This window comes from Bison bison, unplaced genomic scaffold (genome assembly GCF_000754665.1).
Source record: "Bison bison bison isolate TAMUID 2011002044 unplaced genomic scaffold, Bison_UMD1.0 scf7180017864177, whole genome shotgun sequence".
Classification (NCBI taxonomy): Eukaryota; Metazoa; Chordata; class Mammalia; order Artiodactyla; family Bovidae; genus Bison; species Bison bison.
Window position 1 is genome coordinate 818,991 of NW_011494749.1, and position 25,365 is coordinate 844,355.

A 25,365-nucleotide genomic window follows, 5' to 3' on the forward strand; every position below is an offset into this window, starting at 1 on the left:
TACCTTATGCGAAGAGTTGACTCATTGGAAAAGACTCTGATGCTGGGAGGGATTGGGGGCAGGAGAAGAAGGGGACGACAGAGGATGAGATGGCTGGATGGCATCACTGACTCAATGGACGTGAGTCTGAGTGAACTCCGGGAGTTGGTGATGGACAGGGAGGCCTGGCGTGCTGCGATTCATGGGGTCGCAAAGAGTCAGACACGACTGAGCGACTGATCTGATCTGATCTGATAGTCACTTTTGTCTTATATTGCTTCCTGATTATAAAAGAAATATAAATTAATTTTCATTGGAAAATATAAAAAGATATAACAAAGAAATCTAAAATTACCCACTGTCTACCACCAGTCCTTTTTTCTATAATACACTCTTTTCCCTTAATGATATTCCCTTATAAAAATTATGCTGAATTCACACTTTTTACCTATTACACTTAAGATTTTACTGGGAACATTTTCTCTTTTTTTGTACAATTAGTTTATTTCCAATTCTTTACTAGTATAGAAAGAACATAACTGCTTCAATACTTTCCTGTCTTCCTAATAATCTTTTGGAGAACGTTTAAATAACAGCTTTATTGAGATACAATTCACATACTGTATAATTCACCTATTAAAAGTGTACAATTCAGTACACCATCACCATAATCAATTCTACAATATTTTCATCATCCCAAAAAGAAACTCAATACCCTTTAGCCATCACCTCCCCTCCCCGCACCAGAGCTAGGCAACTACTAAGCCACTTTCTGCTCCTGTAGATTTGCTTATTCTGGGCATTTCATATAAATGGAACCATAAACTATGTTATCTTTTGTGATTGGTCTTTTTCACTTAGCATAATGTTTTTAAGATTTATCTATGCTATAGAATGTATCAGCAATATATTCCTTTTACAGCTAACTCCTATTCCATTGAGTAGAATATATCACGTTTTGTTTGTCCATTCACCTGATGGTGGACACTTGGGTTGTTTCCATGTTTTGGTTATTAGGGATAGTGCTGCTGTGAACATCTGTGTACAAGTTTTAGTGTAGACTTAGGTATTCAGTTCTATTGGAAGAATTACAGTAACTCTTGGCACTGAGTTGGGAAGATCCCCTGGAGAAGGGAATGGCAACCCACTCTAGTATTCCTGCCTGGAAAATCTCATGGACAGAGGAGCCTGGTGGGGTACAGTTCATGGAGTCTCAAAGAGTCGGACACGACTGACCAATTAACACTTTTTCTTTCTTGGCTCTGGAATTGCTGGATCATTTGGTAACTTTAAGTTTAACCTTTTAAGGAACTGCCAGTCTGTTTGCAAAGTGGTCGCAGGATTTTACATCCCCACCATCAGTGAATGAGAATACACTCTGTCTGCATTCTTATCAACACTTACTACTTACTATTATTTGTCTTTTTGATTATAGCCATCCTAGGGTAGTATCTTATTGTCTTTTTGATTTGTATTTCTCTAATGACTAATGATGTTGAACACCCTTTCATGTGCTTTTTGGTTATTTGTATAGCTTCTTTGGAGAAATATCTGTTCAAGTCTTTTGCCTATTTTTCAATTGAGTTATTTTTCTTTTTATTATTGAATTATAAAACATATATGCTAGATACAAGTCCCTTACCAGATATAGATTTGCAAATATTTTCATAAATTCTGTGGGTTGTCTTCTCACTTTCTAGAAGAAAAAAAAATTAATTTAGACAATATCCAGTTTATGAGTTTTTCTTTTGTTGTTTGCACTTTAGGCATATGAATGGGGCATGGACAGTCTCTGCCTTACCACCTACATGTATGGTAGCATTGAAAATTAAAATATATATTTGCTATTTATATTCATAAATTTCATATCACGAACACCACAATGTCCGATTTTGGTGATATCATATTTACAATTTGAATCATGAAGACAGTGTTTATTTTTTCTAGTTTCCCTCCAGGTCAGCTTATCTATTAGGCAGAATAGACAAAAGTTTCCAGTGGCCACAATACCTTTAACAGCCCATGAAGATATTTTAATTTTAAAATCCAAAGAGAAAAAAGGAAATTTGTGGTCAAAGAAATGTTCTTACATACCACTATTAATATACTTCTTTTCATACTAGCACAGTGGTAAAATATCATTTTTAATGTTGGTGGTGTTTTTTTTTTCCATTGAGGAAAGAGCCCACTAAAGCAAAAGTGTCAGTTCTAGGAAAGTACTAATATGAAAACGAGAGGATTTTGGTTTTGTTCCTGAGAGAGAAAAGAAAAGAGAGGGGCCATGAAAGTAAATGGCAGGATGACAGAGAGCTGGTATGGTGTAGGGTAAAGGGGCAATGAGAAATACCAAGGGATGATGTGGCCAAGGACTTTTGAAGAACAGGAAGTCTACTATGTTTTAGGTTATTTGCTCTGGGATGCATGCTGTGGCTTCTCTCAGGAGCCCAATATTCTGTAGTGTCTGCAAGGCTTATAAATGCTTTGCTTAAGTAAGAAGATGGGATCAAATTTCACGTCTAATACTTACAAAACAAGACAGAAAATCAGCAGCCCAGAGGCAAAGTGACCATAAGGCCATCAGCCTGCAGAGAAATCACAAAAATCTTAGGTGTGCCTTATTTTTCCTATGGAAGAATGGGTGGAACTGGGTGATATGGGAATTGGGCTGCAAGGAAAGGAGATTGGGCAGACCGATCTACAGCTCAAGACATTGAAAGGGCTTAGTTGACATCTAGTTAAATTTAACTTTTAGTATAACTTTCAGTGGGCCTCCCTGGTGGCTCAGTGGTAAAGAATCTGCCTGACAATGCAGGAGATGTGGGTTCGACCCACATCTAGTATTCTTGCCTGGAAAATCCAATGGACAGAGGAGCTGGCGGGCTACAGTCCATGGGGTCACAAAAGAGTCAGACATGACTTAGGGACTAAACAACAACAAAACTGAAGCCTGCTGCTGCTGCTGCTGCTGCTAAGTTGCTTCAGTCATGTCTGACTCTGTGCGACCCCATAGACGGCAGCCCACCAGGCTCCCCCGTCCCTGGGATTCTCCAGGCAAGAACACTGGAGTGGGTTGCCATTTCCTTCTCCAATGCATGAAAGTGAAAAGTGAAAGTGAAGTCGCTCAGTCGTGTCCAACTCTTAGCGACCCCATGGACTGCAGCCTACCAGGCTCCTCCGTCCATGGGATTTTCCAGCCAAGAGTACTGGAGTGGGTTGCCATTGCCTTCTCCAAACTGAAGCCTAAGTTGATTTATTATTCTCTTTGAGTTTTTACTTAAAAACATAAGATTTGTAGGAATAAAAATAGTATAGAAAAAACTCATATGGACTTAGCTATTATCACTTTATTCATATATTTGCCTTATTTGTTTTATACCCACTTCCTTTTATCTCTTTACACCCACTTACTGAGACATCATGGTTCCTCATGGTGTGTGTCTATCTTAGCTGCAATAAGTAATAAACCCCGCTTTTTTACCTGCAAGTGTGTTCCTGGTGGTCTCTGGCCGGAGGGAGGTGACAAAAGTAGATATTCCACTGAGACCCAGAGGAAGCCCTGACCACCATGCACAGGACCTCCAACCCAATAGTCCTGTGTGCATCTGAGAGCCCTGTCTCTCTACCTGCGCGTACTAAATTAAACTCTAGTATTTCACTGAAGCCCTTCAGTGTTGGGTTTATTTTGTTTTCGTAGGAATGAGCTCCCTTAAGATTTTTTTTTTTTAAACCTAACCAGTTTTGTATTGTTCTTTGGTGAAATTATTTTCTAGCCAACGCCTGCTTCTGCTTGACAAGCATTTTGAGAGTTGTTTGTAAAAGGAAAACCCCACAGAGAGAGGATCTAAACTTTCTTCCCTCTCCTTGCAGAGAGAACAGAATTAGCTTTTTCAAAGAACAATTTCATATTTGTAGACAGAGGTTCATCTTGAGCAAGTCTCGAGGACTAAGGCGTTCAAAGGTCTCCACAGCCCAGCTTGAAAAGTTTGAATAAACTTTTCCATGGGTTACCTTTACAGACCTTATAAGGACTCCCTCATCTGTCTTTGTTTCCCTGAGAACTGCTGTGTTTAATTTCATCAGCAGCGAATCAGGAGACTCAGTTCAGCTCTGGATTAGCTACAGCTGGCCTTTGGCCAAGCTCTGGAGACACAGTTAGCCAAGCACCGTCCTTACGAGCATTCCATTCTCAGGGGGGTTGCTCAGTACAAAACTGCACCTCTTCCAGGCTAAACGCCTGCTACCTTTTTGCTTTCTTTTTACATGCAAACTTGTGCACTTGACTTTCTAACTGGCAAAGTTTCATCAGGGACATTTTGGAATGCAGTCGCCAATCAAGGGAACTTTTGACATGAACAAGGTTTTTCATTTGAGAAGTGCCTCAGAACAAAAAAAAGAAGAAATTTTCTTAAGGAGATTGTCTGTCTAAAAAAGAAAGAAGTTTTTCTCACCTAAGAAATATTCCCCCCTCCATTTTTTTAAAAAATAATTTAGAGATTAATGATATCTAACTTCTAATTTATTCCTTGGTAAAAATTTTCAATGATTCAAGTTATGTCAAAATCACCTGCATATCACTCTTTTGTGGGTATATCATCAGATGTATTTTTCTATATCTAAATTTTCTTCCTCTCCTTGCAGAAGGAACATGATTTGCTTTTTTTAAAAAAAGATTTTTGTATTTATCGGACACCAGCTCCCTCACATTTTTTTCTTTTCCTCTTTTTTTCCTTCTCTTGGGAAACTTTAAAGATTAATCAATTTTAAAAACTGATCAGCTGTTATGTGCTCACTCTAGGGGGATCTAGTCCAGGCAAGCAGTCAAAAATATCTGAAGGAAAGAAAAAAGCTTTAAACTGTGTTTCTCTTTGTTAACACTAAAACATATATTTACAGATTAGCCTGCATAACAGCTACAAGACAGGAAGAAAAACATTAAACTTTAAGATGAAAGATTTTTTTGTCATGATTGAATCTTTAAAAATTAGTTTACCATATAAAAAAATAACGTCAGCCAAACAGTTTGGTTCAAATAATACCATTTAATCACATTTCTTGTGATTCAAACATCTTAAATTTCCTACATTGGTTTTATGAATTAAATAAATTACCACTGTTTCTATAACTTGCTTTAAGTAAAAAATTATATATGTAAAATTGTTTTCAACTAATTGAAATGATAGTGAATGTTCAAAGGGTTTAATTTTATGAAATTCTCACAATGCTACAGATTGTAAGGATTTAATGTTGCAAATCATAGGATTTAATGTGCTAACTAAATTATGATTTCCAGATCTTTAACTAACTTTAAAACCTTAGACAAATGACTAAGTTAATTAATAAATAATCTTTGGATGCAGAGACAGTTCCTAAAAAAAGAAACAGAAAAATTGGTCACTAAACACAATTTGTTACCTTGTTATTTAAATTGACAATAGAGTAACAAAATTTGCAAGTACATTTAAATGATATTACACACACAACTTAATTATTTTTGCCTCTCAGATTTGTTAGAATTACATGAAGTAAGTACTAAAGGAGAGAAACATTTTGGTTTTCAACTTTCTAGTTTTCTTTTGTGTCTGAATAAAAGAAAATCTGTTTACTCTGGTTAAATATGGCAATTAATATGAATGTTTAATTACACTAGATACAATAATATATATCTCTTTATTACTGATATACAATAATAATGTATATCACTTTTTGGTTTTTAATAAGAAAGTTAGAGAATTCCTTGGCAGTCCGATGGTTAAGAGTCCATGCTTTCACTGCCAAAGGCGTGGGTTCAATTTTGGGCTTGGTAACTGAGATCCTACAAGCAGTGCAGCACAGCCAAAAAATATAAAAATTTTAAAAATGAAAAAAAAAAGGAAAGTTTGTTCAGATGGCAAATTTACTAAGCTATATACATTTTTTATCTACCCTATACTAAGTTAATTATATTTTAAAACTATAGTTAAAGGCTTCAAATTAATATCCATTTTTATATTTGTTTGTCTGTTTATGTATGTGGTATTATATATTTTTATATCTGTTATATATATACACACATGTTAAGACATCCCCGGTGGCTCAGATGGTAAAGAATCTGCCTGCAGTGTGGGAGACGCGGGTTTGATCCCTGGGTCAGGAAGATCCCTGGAGAAGGAACTGGCAACCCACTCCAGTATTCTTGCCTGGAGAATCCCCATGGACAGAGGAGCCCGGCGGGCTACAGTCCACAGGGTCACAAAGAGTAGGACACAACTGAGCGACTACATAATGATGATAATTAAGCCATATCAATACGTTCTTTACTGCAAATTGTTACATAAAAACACACACAGGAATAAAAATAGAATTTGGATCCTTTTTCTGTAAAATTAACAAGTTATTTTATGAACAGATCAGTGAAGGTAAGAAAATTGTTTTGCTAACTTTTAGCACAGAGTCGGACACGGCTGAAGTGACTTAGCAGCAGCAGCAGCAGTGCTTCTTGACATAGTTTTAAATCATTTTTCAAGAGTTTTTACTGTTGAAAAAAGTTGAATTCCTAGCAAACATTGTTGCTTATTGCTATGTTTTTACAACTTTGCTGCAAGTTGCTTTGTCTTTAGATATTTATGAAAATATTTCCCTGGCGGTCCACTGGTTAAGAATCTGTCTGCCAATGCAGGCGACATGGGTTTGACCCCTGGTCTGGGAATATTTCACGTGCCGAGGAGTGACTAAGCCCATGTGCTACGACTGTTGAGCCTGTGTACTAGAGCCTGGGAGCCCAAGTACTGAGCCCACGTGCTGTAACTACTGAAGCCTGCGTGCCCTAGAGTCCATGCTCTGCAACAAGAGAAGACCCTGCAAGGAGAAGCCCATACACTGAGACTACAGAGTGGCCCCTTCTCGCCACAACTAGAGAAAGCCCACATGCAGCAACGAAGACCCAACAGAGCCAAAATAAATAAATAAAATTATATCCAAAAAAGGACAGAGAGTTTATCTTCTTAGGCAAATTATACTTAAGTAAACTATCTTTCTTAAATACAAATAGTTTTTATGATTGAGCAGTTTTCAGGTTTAAGAAAAAAACAAAACAACATGCTCATGTATAAGAGCAAAGACAGGTAGAAAAACTGCCTATCAAAATGTGTTTCCAGGATTCTAGATTCACAATTCCTATTTTCCTTTTTGTTTATACAAAGTCTGAATAACTAGTGGTATTAATGCAAATATATGGTAATCTTGAGAGATATTGCTCATTTTAGCATTTCACTGAGTAGCCAAAACATAGTCGCCTTGTCCAAAAGTGTGACAACAATAGTAAAATGTGTAAAAACTTTTAACTGATTTTAAGATTTTCACTAACCTTAGTACTTCTTGTGCTGGATAGATTCTTCCATTGACAGAAAATACTCATCACTTTTCAACTTGTCTTCTAATCTTTATAAAATACAGTTGTTTTGGCAACACTAACACAGACATTTCCTCCTTTTACCTGAAAAAAGAGAACCCTGTGATTACTTAACCCCTATCAGGGAACTCTTCATGTCTTTTATTGGCCTTATAAAGACTCTTGAGCAGGGGACCCCAAAGAATCTATCACCTGATGATCTGAGGTGGAGTTGATGTAATAAAAATAGAAATAAAGTGCACAATAAATGCAATGGACTTGAATCATCCTGAAACCATCCCCACCCTACCCCACCATCGGTCCATGGAAAAATTGTCTTCCATGAAACTGGTTCCGGGTGTCAAAAAGGTCGGGGACTGCTGCTCTTGAATATTCTTGATTTAATTATGTAATACCTCATACCTAAAAAGAAAAACTAAAAATTGCCAAGTGGGCTATTCTATTACAGCCATGAATTTACCCTTGAGATTTGACCTTCTCATAGAAATTAAACCAGTTCAGATGGCCATATTAATTGTTCTTGCCAATGCCTGTTAATGAAAGATAAAATATTTGTACTGAGAGTGGGTATTGTTTGGGTTAGTCTATGATTTCAAAAGGCTTTAGAAACAAAGGAATTTCCTAAGCATTACAAGAATCCTCACAAAACGGACTGTGAAAAAAGAACCTTGAGATGCTTTGCTAGTACCTAAAGAGATAGCCACAATAAAAGTGAAAGTTTCACAAAAACCCCTCATGACATTATTCACAATAGCTAAGAGAAATTAACCATGATGTAGAACTGAGATTCATAGGGTAATTTTAAGAAGAACTGCTGCTGATTTTTCCAATGCATATCTTATTTGCCAAATATTTATAGTTCATTTCCTCATTTTCCTGGGACTTTGTTCAAATATAACCTTATGAATGAGGTCTTCCCTAACCACCCTATATGAAATAAGAAACTTCTTCTTCCCCATCCTGCTTTATATTTAGCAGCTTGTCTATTGTCTGTTTTTCCCAGTAGAATGTAAGCTCTATGAGGGCCTTTGTTGTTTCATTTTGTTTATTTCCAGTGCCTAGAAATATCTAGTGTATGATGGACACAAATAAGTATTTATTCAATAAATGAAATATGCCTTCCTAAGTCCATTGCACTTAGCAGCATTCATTTATTCATCAAACAAATAGTAAGTTTTATCTTTCAGGCAGTATGTTGAGATCTGGTGATGAACAGTGACTAACCTTTGCCTTCAAAGTGGTTATGGTCCACTCAGAGGGGAACTGACTAGTAAACTGGCAATTAGAGCACAGTGTAGTAAATGCTGCATCGGGGGAAGTACTAGATACTATAGATCTGTGCAGCAGACTCATCCAGCCAGTCTTCAGGGAGTGGAGAAAGAATGCCTGGTGGAAGTAATGTCCTAACAAAGACATGAAAGACAAGGAGTTAACCCAGGTGAAACATTAATAGAGTCAAGAGTGTTATACGCAGAGACGGGTCTACAGAAAGACTGAAAGTGAGAGAGGCTGTGGCAGATTAAAGACTTATACCAAAGGTGCCGATCGTTCCACGTGTTCAAGAACTCGCACCGTGTTGTCCCCTGCGTTGGGAAAGTCTGGAATGCCACCCCATTTATAGCTTAATCACCTTTACAGTCTGAAAAACCTTTTGCTATGTATCTTCTTCTGTCTCACAAAAGCCGATGTAGCCACTTGCTTCTTTGTCCCATCACTAAAACCAGTGTTTCCTCTATTCTAGCCTTGCCTTACCAACATTTTTCTTCAGTATTAGATGGAATTTCTTAGAGAACAGAAAATATGAAAATAATGACTGCAGAGTAGAAACATATAAATATAGACATAGACGTAGATAGTTTTTAATCTATTATATCTATCATCTTCTAACTCTTGTTTGAGTAGTAAGGAGGTGAAGAACCACAAATGTGTCTTCTTCCATAAGCTGGTTAATATTTGTCTCTACTTGTTGTTGTTCAGTTGCTCAGTTCAATGCGATTCTTTGCGACCCCATGGACTGCAGCATGCCAGGCTTCTCTGTCCTTCACTATCTCCCGGGATTTGCTCAACTCATGTCCATTGAGTTGATGATCCCATCCAACCACCTCATCCTCTGTTGCCTCCTTCTCCTCCTGCCTTCAATCTTTCCCAGCATCAGGGTCTTCTCCAATGAGTCTGCTCTTCACATCATCCACTTAGTTTTACAAAAGCAAAAGCTGAGATGGAGCTTGACATGCATACCTATTCAGTTCAGTTCAATACCTCAGTCTTGTCCAACTCTTTGCGACCCCGTGGACTGCGGTCCACCAGGCTTCCCTGTCCATCACCAACTCCCACAGCTTACTCAAACTCATGTCCCTTGAGTTGATGATGCCATCCAACAATCTCATCCTTGTTGTCCCCTTCTCCTCCCACCTTCAGTCATTCCCAGCATCAGGGTCTTTTCAAATGAGTCAGCTTTTCATTGGTGGCCAAAATATTGGAGTTTCAGCTTCAACATCACTTCTTCCAATGAATATTCAGGACTGACTTCCTTTAGGATGGACTGGTTGGATCTCCTTGCAGTCCAAGGGACTCTCAAGAGTCTTCTCCAACACCACAGTTCAAAAGCATCAATTCTTCAGTGCTCAGCTTTCTTTATAGTCCAACTCTCACATCCATACATGACTACTGCAAAAAACAAAGCTTTGACTAGATGGACTTTGTTGGCAAAATAATGTCTCTTCTTTTTAATATGCTGTTTAGGTTGGTCATAACTTTTCTTCCAAGGAGCAAGCAATTTCATGGCTGCAGTCACCATCTGCAGTGATTTTGGAGCCCAAAAATATAAAAGTCTGTCACTGTTTCCATTGTTTCCCCATCTATTTCCCATGAAGTGATGGGACCGGATGCCATGATCTTAGTTTTCTGAATGTTGAGTTTTAAGCCAACTTTTTCACTCTCCTCTATCACTTTCATCAAGAGGCTCTTTAGTTCTTCTTTGCTTTGTGCCATAAGTGTGATGTCATCTGCATATCTGAGGTTATTGATATTTCTCCCAGCAATCTTGATGCCAGCTTGTGCTTCATCCAGTCCAGCATTTTGCATGAGGTACTCTGCATAGAACTTAAGTAAGCAGGGTGACAATATACAGCCTTGACGTACTCCTTTTCCTATTTGGAACCAGTCTGTTGTTTTATGCCCAGTTCTAATTGTTGCTTCTTGACCTATATACAGATTTCTCAGGAGGAAGGTCAGGTGGTCTGGTATTCCCATCTCTCAGAATTTTCCACAGTTTGTTATGATCCACACAGTCAAAGGTTTTGGCATAGTCAGTAAAGCATGAATAGATGTTTTTCTGGAACTCTCTTGCTTTTTCTATGATCCAACGAATGTTGGCAATTTGATCTCTGGTTTCTCTGCCTTTTCTAAATCCAGCTTGAACATGTGGAAGTTCACGGTTCACATATTGTTGAAGCCTGGCTTGGAGAATTTTGAGCATTACTTTCCTAGCATGTGAGATGAATGCAATTGTGTGGTAGTTTGAGCATTCTTTGGCATTGCCTTTCTTTGGGATTGGAATCGAAAACTGACCTTTTCCAATCCTGTGGCCCCTGCTGAGTTTTCCAAATTTGCTGGCATATTGAGTGCAGCACTTTCACAGCATCATCTTTTAGGATTTGAAATAACTCAACTGGCTTTATATCACCTGCCCTAGCTTTGTTTGTAGTGATGCTTCCTAAGGCCCACTTGACTTCACATTCCAGGATGTCTGGCTCTAGGTGAGTGATCACACCATCGTGATTATCTGGGTCATGAAGATCATTTTTGCATAGTTCTTCTGTGTATTCTTGCCACCTCTTCTTAATATCTTCTGCTTCTCTTAGGTCCATACCATTTCTGTCCTTTATTGTGCCCATCTTTGCATGAAATATTCCCTTGGTATCTCTAATTTTCTTGAAGAGATCTCTAGTCTTTTCCATTCTATTGTTTTCCTCTATTTCTTTGCATTGATCACTTAGGAAGGCTTTCTTATCTCTCCTTGCTATTCTTTGGAACTCTGCAGTTAGTTTTACGAAAGCAGAAGCTGAGATGGAGCTTGACATGCATATCTATTAGGGACCAACTTTTGGCTGAAAAGGGGACGATGTAGGATTGGAGTAAGAACTCTGACATAGGCTCCACTAAGGCTCAGGAAATGCCAGGGGGAGTCTGAGAGAACACAAACAGCCCCAGTCAGAGTTGTCCCTCAAAGACCACACATATACTAAGAATGCCATCAGTTGATCAATACTCAGATGGAAGGATGTGAGCTCGGGTGTGGCAAACCGTTTCAGGAAACCTTGATGGGAGTGTCAGCTGGACACTGTCTGGTCACTGAATTCCCAGCAGCCTGGGTAGTAAATCCTTCCTTGAAGCACAGTCTTATTCCAGAAACATACAATCATGATTTCCAATGAGGTAGGTTATATTCAAATTTCCCTAACAAAAGAGTGTGTATTTAAAAAGGTGTGGAAAACACCAAAGGTGTATGATTGAAATCAGTATATTGGGAATATAATACAAATACACTTTCTCAGAGATACTATTGAAATCTGAAGCACTGCCATGTGGCTTCCTTCTTTAAGTTTGATGGTAATAACTTTAAGTCAGAATTTTGGTTTACTTTGTCCCAGAACACATCTAACATTTTCCATGTTGGATTGCAGATCACTTTTTCCTTTGAGGTACTATGAACTTCATTTTCCTATCCTTTTTCCATGACCTCAAGAGCCAACTATCCAAACAAGTTTCACTTAAATTGATTCATATGGTAGCTCTGTACTTTGAAGTTCAGTGTTGATCTTTTATATTATAAAATTATTCTTAAGCTTATTTTAAAGCAATGAAGTCAAGAGATTTCTTGAAATACATTCAATGTAATAGATATCATTAAAGAAGTTTAACATTATAAAAATTACCTTTTAGTGGGGAAAAAAAACTTTTCCTCTGGATCTAAGAATATTTTCTCTTGTGGGCTTTTTTTTCCTATCCTTGTCATTCTAGATCATTCTATTCTACTGCTGCTCTTTCTTTCTGACTGTGTTTCTTACTGGTTCTAACCAACGTTTCAAATGTTTTTCCCTAGCTCCTCTCTTTCATAGTTTATATGGAATTGCTATCAATAGGATCTAGAGGTAACCAATTATCCATTAAGGGTTGATTCTCCACTAAAAAAAAATTCGACTCTTATAGACATTTAGAAAACTGTTTGCCAGACTCTTAAACCTCAAGACTCTTGTGACTCCGTTGTGCTTGCCTGTGCACTTGAATCTCTAGCTGTCACTCGAGGTGGTAGCCTTTTCCTCTTTGTTTTACTCCACCATAACAGAACAGCATTTGGGTAAGTCCAGCTTGGTTCTTTAGATGCTGTTGGAGCACTTGTTTGCAGCAGACTATAGCAAGGCTTCTCTGGTGACTCAGATGGTAAAGAATCTACCTGCAATGCGGTGGACCTGGATTCAATCCCTGGGTTGGTAAGATCCCCTGAAGGAGGGCATGGAAACCCACTCCAGTATTCTTACCCATAGACAGAGGAACCTGGTGGGCTGCAGTCCATGGGATCACAAAGAGTTGGACACGACTGAATGACTAAGCACAGCACAGAGCAGGGACTAGAGGAATAAAGATAATTCCAGTCCTCCAGGATTCTGCTCTCTGATGGGGTAGACTTTAGTTTATATAAAGCTCAGTACTAACGAAGAGGTACACAAAATGTTCAATGAGAAGACAGAAAAAACACATAACTCAATCTAGAGGCTTATAAAGATGAGAGCTGATTTGAGTATTAAAGGATACTTAATAAGAATTACTTTCCTGGTGGCTCAAACGGTAAAGCGTCTGTCTACAATGTGAGAGACCTGGGTTCGATCCCTGGGTTGGGAAGATTCCCTGGAGAAGGAAATGGCAACCCACACCAGTACTCTTGCCTTGAAAATCCCATGGACAGAGGAGCTTGGCGCAGGCTACTATCCATGGGGTCGCAAAGAGTCGGGCACTACTGAGCGACTTCACTTTCACTTTCACTTAATAAGAGTTATCCAGTCCTGTATTACTAGAGAATTGTGTAAGAGGCACAGCAGGGGGACCATCGAAGTAATATATGCCATGCAAATAGCATGTATTGTATTCTGTAGGGCATGGAGACCACTGAAGAGTTTTAGGCAGAGAAGTGCCTTGGATTTTGGAAATATCATTCTCACTGGCATGACAGAAAGGAAGGCTCGAAAGTAGTGGTTCTGCACGTGCCCTGGACCAGCAACTTCAGCATTACCTGACAACTCAGAAATGCCAATTCTCAGGCCCCACTCCTGACCTACTGAATCAAAAACTCTGAGATTGGGACCCAGCAATCTGTGGTCAAACTAGCCCTGCAGGTGATTTTGATCCAGGCCAAAGTTTAAGACTTACTGCTCTAAATCAGCCGGTGAGTGTGTGCTCAGTCACTTCAGTTGTGTCTGACACTTTGTGACCCCACGGAGCCCACCAGGCTCCTCTGTTCATGGGATTTTCCTGGCAAGAATACTAGAGTGGGTTGCCACGCTCTCCTTCAGGGGATCTTCCCAACTCAGGGACGGAATCTGTGTCTCCTGTGTCTCAGGCAGATTCTTTACTTGCTGAGCCCTCAGGGAACATTTGACAAAGCCTAGAGCGGGGCTGAGATTAAGAAGAAACTCACCTCAGGTACAAAATTTAAGAGGGTGCTAAAATCTTCAGAACCCAAGATAAATAATATGTTAAATTAATGTAACATTTTGAAAAAATAAAAATGAATGCCAAAAATTCAGTGTTGTTTGTTTTAGGGCTCTGTATTATTGTGCAATGGAAACAGTTGTTTCCAATCTGCTTGGGGTTCCCAGGGCCCACACAGCTGTGATATTTCCCAACAGGCTGATTGGGTAATGTGGGGTTCGGGTCTGGCTTCAAGGGTATGGGAACAGTGTGCAGGTGAACGGGGCCTCACATGCAGAGGGACCCTACACTTAGAGAGGGCTCCCCAATTGTTCACTGTTCTGCTGTCAGTATCTTGGAAATCTTCATAATTTAAGAAGGGGCCCTGTCTTTTCATTTTGTACTGGGCTCTGCAAAGTATCTCTGGAATGGTTTTCAGGTTTTTTTTTTCCCTTCAAATTTCACCTTAGCAAAGAGTAAATTCAGTTTTCTTGTTATTGTATAACTTTAACTTTTTGCACTTAGTTCAAAATATGAGAGGGCATTTTGAGAAGTGTACGCAGGGCACACATTTTTCCTTTTGCCTACAACATGGCCCAGCTCAGGACTAGTACAGAGAGATTAATTGTCACCACTAAGGTTCTACTGACACCTAGTGGGTCGTGACCAGGGATGCTGCTAAACACCCTGCCATACACAGGACACTTCACAACAAGAAATGATATGGTTCAGAATGTCAGTGGTGCTGGGGTAAGGAGGTTGTTAGCTATGTCTTGAATTAGGACAGTTATTGCAAATATGGAACTATCTAGAACTTGGTGAGTAGTCAGTTGAGTGAGAGTGGAGTTCAAGGGAAAGAAAGATCCTCATTAGGAAACAAGCTATATGGAGAATTGAGGAGAATTCTGAAACAAGACAAAAAGAAATAGTTTGAAGTAGGGCATCCAGAGATGTTCATTTGAAGGCCAGCATCTGAAGCTCTGAACAGGGTTTAGCACAGTCCACAGGTACCTCTATTACGGTCCTCTGCCCATACCTAACACTCCAGGACAATTCCACTCCTCCTGCTTCAGGGAATGGACACCACAGCTCAACCAGGGGACAAGGAAGGCAATTTTCAGCTTTTTAAGGTCCACGTGATTTTTCTGAAACTCATGGCCGAGAAATTGTTTTGTTCATTTCAAATATTTAGGCCCTAAAGGGCTCAAGTACAGAGTTTATTGTCATGCTATAAGTAACAGACTGGGATAACAGGCAAGCACTTTTCTCTGAGATGAAATAAAGATTCTACAGGTGGAAGAAGAAGAGGGACAAAACAGCGTAGGGGAGAGGATGGCTGGGAGGACGGGATTGGGTCGGGGCACCAGGCCGACAGGAGCTGAATCAGTACCAACAGCAGCACACCCCACTTGCAAAGGCAGCCTCTTCTCCAGTGGCTGAGACCACTTGCAGGCCTCAGTGTAGAGATCAAGGCCCATCACCCGTTCTTGGGCAGGGCTGAAGGGATCCACCGTCCATTACAGATGAATACCAAAGTAATCTCCTGTGGCTTCAATTACATTTACTACGCAAGCTTCTCTAGAACAGTTCCTGGATGACTTTTATTCCTTCTTCAATTTTTTTTTATCAGCAGAGAGTGAATTGATTTTTCACCCTAAATATTTCAAACTTTTAATTTCCATCAATAAAAGGCAAGGATTTTTCTTTGTTAAGTTTATGGGATACAGTTTCTAACTACAAGATAATTTTCTATTTCCTGGTTTTTTCTTAAAAAATGTTTTTGCTTATTAACTTTGCCCTCATAGTTACCTTTGAAGGCAGAGACCTTATCTTGTTCAATATCATATCACTAGACCATGGTATGGGCTTCCCTGTGGCTCAGATGGCAAAGAATCTGCCTGCAGTGCAGGAGACCCAAGTTCCATCTCTGGGTCGGGAAGATCACTTGGAGAAGGGAATAGCTACCCACTCCAGTATTCTCGCCTGGAGAATTCCATGGACAGAGGAGCCTGGAGGGCTATAGTCCACAGGGTCACAAAGAGTAGGGCATGACTGAGTGACTAACACAGACCATCGCACAGTGCCCAGAACACAGTAGGAGCCAAGGCATTTGTCCCCTCAGAGTGGCTTGTCTCAGCTGCGACAGACAACTCACTACCTGATCCAATAACTGCTCAATGTAGGACAGAAGCTCTGTCCCTTCCAAACAACTCCAGAGCTCCCAGTAGGATTGGCCTCTGTAGCAAATCCATTGCAGTTCAACACTTTCTGACTGGTTCTGTTTCCCTCAAGCCCTTGCCAGGGTTGTTCTCAAGAGTACTTGCCAGTAACTTTCCTTTACACAAATCTCTGCCTAGAATCTGTTTCCTGGGGGACTGACTTAAGAAGACGTTTAATAAATATTCGTTGAATAACTGGATAAAGGAGCTCTTTCACTGTAAACTATGAGGTTCTTCACGCTAAGCAGAAATAATTGCGGAAACCTCTGACCTTTATTTGGAGACTTAACATTTTATCTTTGTCATTTCAGGCCCTAAAAGTCAGAGCTCACACTCAAATCATTCACTCAGCCTGTGGGTCATGCATGGCTTTCCTATGATGATAGTATCAATACCCAGTTGTTGCAGTTACGTTGTCGTTTGGCCACCAGACACTCAGAAAGCCACTCTTTCTGGCTCTGGGTCACCTACTCCAGGATTTAACATTAAACCCAAATTACCCATTTAGTACCATTAATTCCCCAAGACCTTATTATTATGGCATTGTTTCATTTTGTAGGAAAGTGTCACCGAGACAGTTGGCCTCATTTGCATATAAAAAGGAGAGTTTGGAATATAGTGGAAGGAGCCCTGGACTAAGTACCAGCACCACTGCACACTGGTCATTTGTCCATTTGAATGCTTCTCCATCAGTAAAATGAGAATCCCAGCTCTGCCTGCTCTAAAGGTCTGGATTAAGGAATACTTGAAAATGATTGGAACTGGGGGAAGGGGTCTAGTTGAAGGGAGCACATGCGTTCCTCCCTAGTACAGGACAGCTCTGAGTATAGGGGGCTGATGTTGTCCCATAGGTAGTGAGGAGCTAGTCTAAGCCAGACTCCTGGGCTGGGCAGTAATTCCTTTTCTTGTAGGATGCTTTGAGGTCTGTTCCCCCTCTGAGAACAGCACAAAGGTTTCTTGCGTGCTGGGGTGCAGACAGCATGGTTTATTTCTTCTGAGAATCCTCAACTCCTGCCCACCTGGGTGGGCTACCAGACTTGGAAGAGGTAGCTGGGTTTGGACAAATATTTCACGCTGTTATGAGATGGACCCTCACTGCCTGAATTTACCCATTCCCACACCAAACTCTGAGTACAGGCAGAGGTGAGTGCCACACAAGCCAGGAAAGTTTGGGATAGGCTTAGGTCTCCCCCAGGAGACCGCAGATGTCAGCCAGACCTGGCCCCATAGGAACCACCTGAGACCGGACAACCATGATGAAACGCACATGTGCTTAGGAGATCTGCAGAACTCCGGCTGGAATGCACTGCTGGTGGGCTGGAGAAATACCTCCTAGAGGAACTGCAGCCCCACACCAGAAGGAGTTTGTTAGGAAGTACCCCTCACCTGGCGCTGCAACGAGGCGAGGAACTTCAGTGGTCATATGGCACAGGATAGCCAACACTGCATCCACTTCCACCCCTGGACCAAGCGGCCATTCTCCTGTTCCAATCCGGTTGAAAACTTGGATTGTGCTAGGTACCCAGGATCTACCCCCAAACAGGGCCTGTAGCCTAAATTCCAAAGTCCAGAGACTGAATCTTTCAGCCTTTCTCAGGGAGCACCTTGATTTTTGAACCTTTATTGTGATGCTTTGTATCAGGTCTGTCTGTACTAGTTTGCTGTGGTTAAAAAACAACTAACAAAACAGCTTGCACTTGTATTCGTTTTCAATTCTATATTTCTCTGCTCCATGTCTTTTCTCTCCTCAAAATCTATTTCAATTAAGAAAAGAAAAAAAAACCACCACACAAAAATCCCAGCAGCACAGGCTTTAGTCTCACTAGCCCTACAGCTGTCTGAGCTAAGGGGCTGAGGGCCAAGGGCCAGGTGAGTACACTGGAGAGCGTCTGGCCTGGACCCTGAAGTAAACGGAGCCTGGCCTCCACCCTCTTTTTTAGTTAGGGGGTACATTAGTTTGTTATTGCTTCTATATCAAATACTATACGCTTGGTAGCTTAAAACAACACACACTCACTTTATTATAGTTCTGCAGGTCAGAAGCCCGAAATGGGTCTTATGGAGTTAAAAATCAAGGTGTCAGCATGGTTGTGTTCCTTGTCTTTCTGTTTCTTTCTTTCCGCCTGCATTCCTTGGCTCGTGGCTCTTCCCTTCATCTTCAGAACACGTCATGCTAACCCCTGCTTGTGTTAGCACATCTTTTTCTGATTTCAATCCTCCTGCCCCCATCTCATGAGGACTCTTGTGATAGAGGTCACCTGGAAATCCACAATAATCTCATCTCAAAAATCCTGTATTTAATCACATTTGCAAAGTCCCTTTTACCACATAAGATAACATATTCACAGGTCCCAGGATTACCACATGGACATCTTTGGGGAATCTTTGTTCAGCCTACCATTGCGGGTGCTGAAAATTAAGTGAGAGGCCAGTGTTCTTGCCTGGAGAATCCCAGGGATGGGGGAGCCTGGTGGGCTGCGGTCTATGGGGTCCCACAGAGTCCGAGGCAACTGAAGCAACTTAGCAGCAGCAGCAGCAGTAGTGAGCCCAAGAGGGCTTGTGGTTGACCATCAAGTGTGAGTGGGGAAAAAATAATAGACCATTTATTGAACATGTTTTCTGTTCCAAAAACCCAGATAGGCACTTCCCATGTGTAATCTCATTTATTTATCACAGCAATGTAGGAAACTCAATTCAGTTCAGTTCAGCTGCTCAGTCGTATCCGACTCTTTGCGACCCCATGAATCGCAGCACGCCACGCCTCCCTGTCCATCACCATCTCCCGGAGTTCACTCAAACTCACGTCCATCAAGTTGGTGATGCCATCCAGCCATCCCATCCTCTGTCGTCCCCTTCTCCTCCTGCCCCCAATCCCTCCCAGCATCAGAGTCTCCTCCAGTGAGTCAGCTCTTCGCACGAGGTGGCCAAAGTACTGGAGTTTCAGCTTTAGCATCATTCCTTCCAAAGAAATCCCAGGGCTGATCTCCTTCAGAATGGACTGGTTGGATCTCCTTGCAGTCCAAGGGACTCTCAAGAGTCTTCTCCAACACCACAGTTCAAAAGCATCAATTCTTCAGTGCTCAGCCTTCTTCACAGTCCAACTCTCACATCCATACATGACCACTGGAAAAACCACAGCCTTGACTAGATGGACCTTTGCTGGCAAAGTAATGTCTCTGCTTTTGAATATGCTATCTAGGTTGGTCATAACTTTCCTTCCAAGGAGTAAGCGTCTTTTAATTTCATGGCTGCAGTCACCATCTGCAGTGATTTTGGAGCCCAAAAAAACAAAGTCTGACACTGTTTCCAATGTTTCCCCATCTATTTCCCATGAAGTGATGGGACCAGATGCCATGATCTTAGTTTTCTGAATGTTGAGCTTTAAACCAACTTTTTCACTCTCCACTTTCACTTTCATCAAGAGGCTTTTTAGCTCCTCTTCACTTTCTGCCATAACAGTGGTGTCATCTGCATATCTGAGGTTATTGATATTTCTCCCGGCAATCTTGATTCCATCTTGTGCTTCATCCAGCCCAGCGTTTCTCATGATGTACTCTGCATATAAGGGAAACTAGCTATTATTAAAAGATGATAAAACAGATGAGAAACAGTGGTAAAGCGTCACACTTGTGTCTCTGACTCAATCCTTTCTCTTAACCTCAAGAAAAGTCAGTTTTCTCATTTGCACAATGGAGACAGTAATTAGCTGATATTAATACATTTGTATAAAGATTAAGAGAGCTATCCTCTGCGAAGGGCTGAGAAGAGGTGTGGCTTGTGTTGAGTGCCCATTAATGCTGGATGTTACTATTATAGACCTGACCTTCCCTGGTCTCTCCTTGCTCAAGTCCCTCCTCTCAAGGGCAGGGAGAGCATCACCATGTGCTAAGCCAATTCTGACCAAAGAAGGCAAAAGCTCTGGCAACGTAACTCTAGGCAAAGTAGGCTGTAAGTGCTGAGATTAGTGTGTGGCCAGAGAATTGGTACCATGAGACACTAGGGTGGAGCATTCAGTTGAAAGGAGACACTATTTTGCATGATATTTTAAAATAAAGATGAATGGCCCTATTTTGTAGATTTTCTAACAGAAGTGCCCACAGAAGTGAACTGGGCTTTGCCTGAAAGGGGCAAGAGTGTTAACTATATTTCAAGTAAAGTAAAAGTTGCTCAGTCGTGTCCGACTCTTTGTGACCCCATGGACTATTCAGTCCATGGATTTCTTCAGGCCAGAATACTGGAGTGGGTAGCCTTTCCCTTCTCTAGGGGATCTTCCCAATGCAGGAATCTAACCCAGGTCTCCCGCATTGCAGGCGGATTTTTTTTTTTTTAACCAGCTGAGCTACAAGGGAAGCCCAAAAAGGTATTTGCTAGTTGCATATGACTTACAGCCATGTCTACCACACAGTGCATTCTATTCCCAACCCTGCTGAGTAACTCTGGTTCCCTCTCTGCCCTTTATTTATAGAACATAACTATATTTACTCATACCCCAAAATGCTCCAAGCAGCTATTCTGCAGGCTTTCAACTCAGTCCTTCCAGAGGAATAGGACCACTACAGTGTATTCACTCGAACCAGAATCCTAGAAATCATCTCCAATTTTTCTCTCTCACCTCCTGCTGTATTCAATCAGCCTGCCCTGAGTTCTATTGACTGGGCCTCCTAGTCATTTTTTAACACCATTTAATTTCCTTTCAAAGGTACTTTTCTACTATGTTCCACAAGTAGAACAGCTGAAAAAGGGTATTTGGAGTATTGAACAATATATCTCCAAAACATTACCCCAAACTAGTCAATTTCTGTCCTCACGGCTGAAAGAACTTGTCCGAGGATTCTCATTCTAGACACAGGAAATATGAATACGGAATAGTACACAGGTATATGGAAGCAGCCTAAGTGTCTACTGACAGATGAATACACAAAGAAGATGTGGTGTATGTGTGTACACACAATGGAATAATACTTGGCCATAAAAAGTGAAATATTGCCATTTGCAGCAACATGGATGGATCTAGAGAATATCATACTGAGTGAAGTAAGACAAAGTCAAATATTATATAATATCACTTACATATGGAATCTAAAAAATAATACAAGCGAAGTTATTCATAAAACAGACCTATGGACAAAGAAAACAAATTTATAACTACCAAAGGGGAAGGGGGGAGGAGTAAATTAGGAATGTAGGATTAACAAATACACACTACTCTATACAAAATGGATAAACAACAAGAACTTACTGTATAGCACAAGGGACTATATTCAATTCCTTATAATGACCTATACAGAGAAGAATCTGGAAAAGAATATGTACGTATAACTGAATCAATCACTTTTCTGCACTCTTAAAATTAATATTGTAAATCAACTATAGTTTTTAAAAAAACACAATCTTTACCTTTTCCAAGAAATTCTGTTTTACAAACTTTGTTTTCTCCCCTCACAGGACCCAGCTGAGTCCTACTCTCTTAAAATTTAAATCAAGCTTTCCATCCCTTCTTGTCCTAGAGATTTCTTCTCCAGATGTCCCAAAGAAACAGTGGTAGGTATCTACAAGTTTGCTCCTCTGAAGAGATTTTGTTGTTGTTTAGTTGCTAAGTCATGTTCGACTCTTTTGCAACCCCATGGACTCTAGCCCTCTAGGCTCCTCTGTCCTCTGTAAGAATACTGGAGTGGGTTGCCATTTCTTTCTCCATGGGATCTTCCTGACCCAGGGATAAAACCCCCATCTCCTGCATTGGCAAGTGGATTCTTTACCACTGAGCCACCTAATTTTTACATACTCACTGAAATTTTCTTTTAAAGCTTAAATATGTGATTTATGTAAAAAAAGTTATATGCATCAATATGAGTTTTAAAAACATAATAACGAGCAATTTTTATAAACAAAATAATATTCTATTTGAATGTTGTATTTCAAAATAAGCATATTATTTAAACTGAGCTGACAAGCTTTTCTAACATACTTCTGGATAGGAAGTTAATAACCTACAATCTATTTGTAAATATTTATTTTATGTATCTTTCTGGATGAATTCTGTAGTCCACATGAAAAAATACACTATCATTCAAACAGTGCTGAAATAAACAACTTGGTAAGTGAATGCCCCCTGTAATTTCACCCCCAGAAAAATCACTATCGACATTTGGTGAGCATTCATCCTGGCCGAACTCCTTATTGAAAGCCAAAAATACTTCTGTAGTTTGCTGCCACATAGTGGTAAAGTAAGCATCACTGCAATGAACAAGGAAGAGAACCTGATGGTCTATTATCCCAAGCTAACAAGGAGATCCAACCAGTCCATCCTAAAGATCAGTCCTGGGTGTTCATTGGAAGGACTGATGTTGAGGCTGAAACTCCAATACTTTGGCCACCTCATGCGAAGAGCTGACTCATTTGAAAAGACCCAGATGCTGGGAGGGATTGGGGGCAGGAGGAGAAGGGGACGACAGAGGATGAGACGGCTGGATGGCATCACTGACTCTATGGTCATGAATTTGGGTAAACTCTGGGAGTTGGTGATGGACAGGGAGGCCTGGCATGCTGCAGTCCATGGAGTCGCAAAGAGTCAGACACGACTGAGCAACTGAACTGAACCGAACTGAAGAAGTATTTGGTGAGTTACGCAGGGCACAGTACTAGTCAACAAGGACCCAAAAATGGTTCCTGTCTTGGAAAAGTTCATAAATTAGTAGGAAGACTGGCAAGGATACAAATAACTAGCACGTCTCAACAAAGTGACAATGCTGAGACAAAGTGACAATGCTGAGACAAAACTACTGGTAGAAAAAAACCAAGAATTTCTCTATCACACACATGAAATTTCACTGAGGAGGTGATATGTGAGATGGATCTTTGAAGTGTGAGCAAGTTTCTTGGGTGGAAATAGAAAGACCTTCTGAGCAGACAGCACAGTACAATGCATGAAAGATTAGTGCTTTTAGGAAATATTGAGAAGGTCTCATAAATTGGAGCCTGGTGTATGGGGAAGGAAAGAAAGAGTACATAGAAGACAGCCAATATGTGCTCTTAGGTAGGGAAGGAATAAGATCAGAATCCTTACACATAATAAACCTAGATTTTTTATTTTTAAGGGAATTTAATTATTAAAATAAATATTTACACTGAGCATAGTTAATTCAGTGGCTTTCTTCACATTTTTTTTAAAGAGTCACAGAAGTTCCATTTATGTTCTAAGCAGTTGAGATGGTAAAGATTCTGTCTCTACTTCATAGGAAATAATTACATTCAATGACTCCTCATAACAGCCATTGCTTTTGAAGCACTGGTTGGGTTGGCATCTGTGATGGTAGCCAAATAAATGAGATTTCTATGTAACACATGCTGGTACTGGGTTCACTTGTTTGCCAGGCTTTTGTTCTGATACTCAGGATATAGCAGATCAGCTGGTCATTCTCCTTTAGGACCCATTGGATCATTTTGATTGACTTCTGCTCTGTCTGTCAGCCAGTCTGGTATGAAGGCTGCTGACATCCATGCCCCATGAAGCCCTGTGCATCTGGTAAACCTAGCTTTATGATTAAATTCTGTGGCTGTCTTCTATGAAAATGTATGTCATTAAAGGCAAGTAAGTTTGTAAAAACACATGTAAGAACATTTAAGTGTTTCCATAAGGTCTACTGTGGAAATTATAATCAAACAACTCATAAATAATTTCTTACTTGTGATCCATTAGTCAGTATATTTTAAGTATTAAGAAAAATTTGCAGATGTGTTATAGACAGTGGTAGCTAGCCTCTAAAGTGGCCCCCCAGTTACACTGGCCTTCTGGCATTTATCAGTTGGTGTAGTCCCCTCTCATAATGACCAGTACAATGAGAAGGGCTGACCTTTGTAATCAGTACTGTATTGTTGAGATGGTATGTGACTTCTGGGGCTGGGCCATATGAACCATTGAAGCTTCTACCTTGCTCTTTCTGGGGAAGGCCAGCTACTGTGTTGTGAGAATGCTCAAGTAGCTTGGGGGAGAGGCCCACACAGGGAGTAACTAAGGCCTTTTGTTAACAACAAGCACCACTGAATTAAGTTATCTTAGAAATGGATCCTCTAACCCTAGGGTACGCCTTTGGATGACTGCAATCTCATCAGAGACCTCTGGCCAGAAGGACTGAGCCAAGTAGCTGCTGAATTTCTGACCCACAGAAACTGTGAGATAATAAGTGTTAATAGTGTTTATGGGCTTCCCTGGTGACTCAGATGCTAAAGAATGTGACTGCAATGCAGGAGACCTGGGTTTGATCCCTGGGTTGGGAAGATCCCCTGGAGGAGGGCATGGCAACCCACTCCAGTATCTTGCCTGGAGAATCCCCATGGATAGAGGAGTCTGGTGGGCTACAGTCCATGAGGTCATAAAGAGTTGGACATGACTGAGCAACTAAGCACAGCACAATAGTGTTTTAGACATTAAGTTTCAGTTCAGTTCAGTTCAGTCACTCAGTCGTGTCCGACTCTTTGCGACCTCATGAATCACAGCATGCCAGGCCTCCCTGTCCATCACCATCTCCCGGAGTTCACCCAGACTCACGTCCATTGAGTCAGTGATGCCATCCAGCCATCTCATCCTCTGTTGTCCCCTTCTCCTCCTGCCCCCAATCCTCCCAGCATCAGAGTCTTTTCCAATGAGTCAACTCTTCGCATGAGGTGGCCAAAGTACTGGAGTTTCAGCTTTAGCATCATTCCTTCCAAAGAAATCCCAGGGCTGATCTCCTTCAGAATGGACTGGTTGGATCTCCTTGCAGTCCAAGGGACTCTCAAGAGTCTTCTCCAACACCACAGTTCAAAAGCATCAATTCTTCAGTGCTCAGCCTTCTTCACCGTCCAACTTTCACATCCATACATGACCACTGGAAAAACCATAGCCTTGACTAGACGGACCTTTGTTGGCAAAGTAATATCCCTGCTTTTCAATATGCTATCTAGGTTGGTCATAACTTTCCTTCCAAGGAGTAAGCGTCTTTTAATTTCATGGCTGCAATCACCACCTGCAGTGATTTTGGAGCCCCAAAAAATAAAGTCTGACACTGTTTCCACTGTTTCCCCATCTATTTCCCATGAAGTGATGGGACCAGATCT

The 25,365-nt window shown here is 40.7% G+C and overlaps 1 pseudogene; it reads right to left on the reverse strand.

The window, feature by feature from the left end:
- The window catches only part of LOC104990317, a 32,955-nt pseudogene extending 9,189 nt beyond the window's left edge, over positions 1-23,766 (reverse strand).
- Between the last annotated feature and the right edge of the window lie 1,599 nt (positions 23,767-25,365).